Source organism: Phlebotomus papatasi, chromosome 2 (assembly GCF_024763615.1).
Source record: "Phlebotomus papatasi isolate M1 chromosome 2, Ppap_2.1, whole genome shotgun sequence".
In the NCBI taxonomy this organism is placed as follows: domain Eukaryota; kingdom Metazoa; phylum Arthropoda; class Insecta; order Diptera; family Psychodidae; genus Phlebotomus; species Phlebotomus papatasi.
In genome coordinates, this window is record NC_077223.1 from 66239512 (window position 1) to 66245511 (window position 6000).

Sequence of the window (6000 nt, forward strand, 5' to 3'; positions counted from 1 at the left end):
ATAATATTTACACCAATTTCGGATCAATACTGCAGGGTAAAATAAACATTTCCGGAATGTTATTTTAACTTTTTCGGATTTTCTCAGTGAATACGAAATTGTGGACAAAAACTGGAAGACGATTTTTTCGTCAGACTATTTATTGTTAAATGAACTAACCTTAAGGATATTTTCACCCAAGGCGCTTTTATTGTTTTAAAATGTGTTTTGTTGGATTATGAGCCTTCTAAAAAGTCCAAAATCATTTCTTTTGCATTAAAAATCGACAAACGACATCGAAAGCATTATACAAAATCTAATTTGTAAAATTTTCAAAATAGGTTTTGAACCATTTTTGAAGGTTAAAAACTTTGGGGAAATTTTTGATTAACTTTTTGAAATAGAACCTCTTATAAATCCTGAATGATGAGTACTTCAGACAACAAGATGTAGCACCCCCTTCCTTTGCTTACCAACTTTTATTGGTTTTCCGGACCCCCTTAACCATATTTTGACTGGACTTATCACCCTGTCTCAGCTATCGACTACTCTGTTAAAATTGTTAATAAAAACTGTTAATATTTATTTTGTTCAAAGTACCTCATTACGCAAAAAAACAAAAATTATAATTTATTTATTCTAAAAATGTATTTCTTAAGTGCCTGCCTTTGAAATTTTACTCTAAAATAATATAAGAAAGTGAACGATTTAATTTGAAATCAAAATAATTGATATGCGAAATTGGTCTCTTGGCTGAACGGTGATAGTTTCTCCCGAAATTCTTTTATATTTCACATGATGAAGAATTAATAAATTAAAGTACTATTAAATTTTCGTATTTTAAACTTAAACATATAAGGGAAGAGCACCCCGGATCGGAATATTAAGAGACATGCTCGATATTTAGTTAAAAATATAAGCCTCAAAATACTATTTGATATTTTTGTGTATGATAATCGATAATTTAGTGATCCATTTAAATTATATATTGTTCATTTTAATTTTAAATTTTTACAATAAATTAATAAAAAATATGTGTAATTACTACAACTGTGTGCCCTGTACCTCGGACCGTCACGAATTTAATCAAATCTCATGGAAAATTGGTTTTATAAATTAAATCTGAGCTAATGCATTGCATTCTTGTGAGAGTTAGGGTAAATTAAGCTAATTCAAAACCTGCTCCAAATGGAAATTTTTCGCTACTCCAAATGGAAACATCATTGTTTTCATGATAAATATAGCACTAAATTATTATATTTATGTATTTTCTATACCAGAGTCTTATTATTTAGTTAATTTTGCTCCAAATAAACCAAAAATTCATTCATATTCATAAATTTTAATTTGTTAATTTCTCAGAAAAATTAAAAGTGTACTTTCACCATTGAATTTTTTATCGATCGACCATGTTTTCCAATGAAAAACACAATGAGGTAATTGTTGTTCATTCGTTTTGTTTAACAATTAACGTCACATTTCTGGCTAATTTGATAATAAATAATAATAATAATTATAAAATCTTCACAGTGCGATCTGATTTGTAGAATTTCAATTCGTCGGGCATAGCATAAACGGTCAAAAACCTGAACCTAGCTGGATTATCACGTTTTTATTCTTTAAAGCTTTATAAAAAACAGAAAAAGAAAATGAACTAATGAATGAATAAATCCATTTCTCTGTCCTTTTTATCTCTTTTTATTTATTATTTGACGAAAGTTCTATTATGATGCAAAAGAACCGAAGAAAATATCATAATCAATATGTTTGTAATAATCTTATCAGTTCTTTGTTAGTACTAAAATAATCCATTGTTATTGGTAAAATTGCTGAAAAATTGTGAAATTTTGTTTAATGAACACTACTTTTAATTAAATTTAGAATTATTGAAGCGTTGCGTCATGTATTGTTTTATGTGGTTTTGCATCCTTTTTGTATTCAGGAATTTAATACTTAACTTTACCACTATTAAACTGACCACTGAATATTGCTAATTATTATACGAACTTAATATACATAAAGTATACGTTCCAGCAGATAAAGGAGCTTTTTTGAGAGAATGGCACGTTGGAGTCTTTCTGTGTGACAAACGAACCGCAGAGAAAAGGACTTGGCAGTGACGCCATGGAATCTCTTTGAGCACCCGCATCTCCAATCCCAAAATAGACTGGCTGCTCGTCATTGTGTCCTTATCTGGTCCATCGAGGATGCTGGCTACAGTTGTGGATGCTTCGGAAAAGCACAAAATAGGCCTTATGTTTGTCTTGACCGCCAACGCACTTCCTCCACCTTCCTCCACCAAACTGGGTTAAGAGGTTAAAGGAGGATTCACGAACGAGGAAAGTCTTCGGAGCCACGGAGACTCGTGATTTTTTACACTCTCACATGAACAGGAAAATCAATCAAACTGTTTACAGAAGCTGGAAGAATGTGGAGATTTCTTTTGCATCTTCAAGGGCTCACCTACTCAAGAAGCACAAACAATAAATCTTAAAAAGTAATTGAAATGCGAATATGAATGAGGTTCTGTGGGATTTTAAAGTGAATGAAGAAAAGCTCCTTCAAACATTTGTTGGGATAGATAATGCTAAGGTGTGTAGTAATGAAAACTTAACACAATAATAAATTGAGCAAATGCAATTCGTCGCAAAGATCAACAGTTGTCGTAACTTTTTCATCACCTATATCAGCAATTCTTAAAATACACACCTGTAAATACACAGATTATACAAGATTGCTGATTAAGGTTCCGAGAAAGTTACGACAATTGTTGATCCTAGCAACCTAAGACATTTAAACTACAAAATATGTATATCCGAAAATCATTGAAATTGCTCACAGAGAAAAAAATTTGAAGTATCCATATTCAATACCCGTGATATTGATTTTAATACCAAAATTATACCAAATTTTCTTGAAAATGGGTGCAATTTAGATTGATTTTGATTTCTAGAACTAAGTCGAGAAATATTGGGATTACTTTTAGGATATTTTGGCATCAAATTTATAAAGTTAATAATTGAATGAAGAACTGGCGTGATGTGTATTGATAGGGGACTCTCCGGTGGTGGCCAGTGGATTTGAAGTCACTTCACAAAGAAAAACACTTCTTCAATCTTTCCCAGAGCTTTCGGTCCTGAATGTGGACTGTGGACCTTCTTCAGTGGTCGACTAAACTATGTTTTTTGTACTTTAGGATCCTCATAAAGTACCTCATAAAGTACAAAAAACATAGTTTAGTCGATCACTGAAGAAGGTCCACATCCAGGACCGAAAGCTCTGGGAATTTTTTCCTCTCTCTATTTGGATGAAATTGGTGGAGTTGAGAATCACTTGTTCTGATTGTCGCTTCTTTGTTAATTAGGACAACTAATGAGTCAAGTGGTAGAGCACTCGCTCTATGATGCAAGTGTCCCGGGTTCGATTCCCCTTTAGGTCACCAGGAATTTTTCTGGCGTTAAAGTTATTCGAAATTGCATCCAATGAGCTTCACTGCACTTGATTCCATGTGGCATGGGACTGACAACCTCATCCCGTTTAAGAAAAAATAATAATGCATGTCTCAGAAATTCCCTTGCTGGAAGGTCTAGTTCCTTCATGGAATGTTGTGCCAGCATTATTATTATTATTTTTAATTTTTTTTTTAATATTTGATGCTATTTTTGCACCAATTTTAACAATTTAAGGGGTCAGGGTGTCAGGGATTACTATTTTTCTGGATAGTAGATAGAGATTTTCGTGTCTCATAGTAGCGCAAACAAACCAAATAAAAGTGCACCCAGGAATGATGCGATTTGATGCTGAGGAATAAAAATGTAGGACTTAAGTGATTTTCAGTCTCGAGAATATCAAGAAGCAAAGAGTACGACGTCTTTATTCGTACTTTTATTCACTTTGTTTGCACTACTATGGGACACAAAAATGTTTACCTACTATCCAGGAATATAGTAATCCGTGAAGGGGCACAAGAACGTTCTCATGGTTCAGAGAAGCTTTTTATTGGTAGAAATTGCGTTTTAAGCTTTTGGGAATTATGTCTCATAACTAATGTTCTTAGACCATAAAGGCTTTTAGACTTTATATATGTAAGGGTCCTATCACACTACGATTTTCACAATTTAATTTTAAATTCATTGAGCCAATTGAGCATTAAAAGATTACTAGAATTCATATTTGAAAATTCTCACAGCCAGGACACATTTTGCAAGGAATTTGTTGCTCAATTCTAAATAGTTCTGCGGGATTTTTGATTGTGAATGACTCCGGAAAATGTGTAACAGTACTTTAAATGTCTTATAAGTCACTTATCTGTTATTCAAAAGAATCCCCAAAGCCAGAAGAAAGGGTTGTAGGCAAGGGGTCTCATAAAGAGACTCTCATACAGTCTTGTTGAAAATCTGTGAAGTCATCCCAACTGCGATTTCTTGACACAACAATATCCTTTGAATTGCTGTGGAGGAACTTAGCAAATTACTCCTGATATTTAAACCTCACTCGCATACGAATTTATCATTAATCACTGTACTTATTTTATTTTTTTGGTCAGAAATAATAATTAATTACGAGTGAATAAATTTAATAAGATCAATTTTCTTCAAGACTACTTGTTTAACTGCAATAAAATTCAAATTAATGAGCAATTTTAATATTTTAATTTGCTAAATTCAAATTTAATTGAGCAACCATATTTATGCTATTTTATCATGTTTTAATATGTTTTGGTGGGTTAAGTATTAATTTATATCAATAAATAAGCGAAAATCTATCAATTCAAATGATTTTTAATGCAAAATAACGCATAGGAACAATTCATCTGGAAATTAAATTGTAATTAAAGTGTGAAAGAGGGGTAAGAGGGGCAAACCCTATCTGTTTGAGATAAATGAATATCAATATCAATATTCTTGAAAAAAATCAGCTTAATTCCTATCTTAGTCCGATTTTAATTATGTTAAGTAGTTCAGGTAGTTCACAAACAGTTTTCATTAGTTAAAAAAAAACAAATATTAGTTTTTTTTTTTATTTTAAGAAAAAGGGGTCAAATGCTGCTTTAGATATTTTTTGACTTCTTTAGAAAGACTTCAACAAACTTTCTGTTTAAAATTCACCATAAATCCATTTCCACATCGTTTTCTATGATCTGAAATTAAGTAAAACGCAAGGGGGAGATATTAAGGTGAAAATGTGTACACCACTTCCAAGCACTTCCACAATTTGTATGGAATAGCCCTTCGCACTTCCAAAATTTCACAACACTCCCGAAAATTCTGCAATACTTCCAGCACTTCCTGCACTTCTCATACTTAGATAAATAAATAGTTTACTTAATCTGATGAGAAATCTAGTTAAGAAAACTTTAAAAAATATCTAAATAAATTTATTATTACGCATATTATTAACATTTTGCTTATATTTTGAATTTCTAGCGACAGATATTCTTGCATACTTATTTTGGATTTTCATAAGAGGCCAGTGAAGCTACTTTTGGAAAAGAGAGTTTAAAAAAAAATGTATTGTTGTTTGTAACAATTGAAACTACGTTTGAAAGTTTGTCTGTAAGAGACCAAAAGTACGAGTACAACAACTAATTCAGCACTTTAGAAGTGTCTTCATTATTTATTAAACTTTATTCTTCAAATAAATCAATATTAGAGACCGTTTAAAACGGATTTGATGTTTCGAAGAATAAATCCCTATTTCGTAATTTTCAAAACTACTTTTAATCATTTTTAGAGCAAGGATTCAAAGACAATTGCAATAACTATGTCATAACAGTAGACTCTTTTAAATTCGGGCATTTGGGATCGATATATCAACCGAATTAGAGGGAAATTTGGGTATCAAACTATTTGAACTGCAACGATTTTTTGTTGATATGCATACTCATATTGAGTTTAGATGCTCATTGCTATTACAAATTTCACCTCTTAATAACGCAAAATCACATCAAAACTAAGACAAACCATAGCAAATTTTAGCATATTTGCTTCATTTTTTGATAATCATTATTAAACTCGAAAA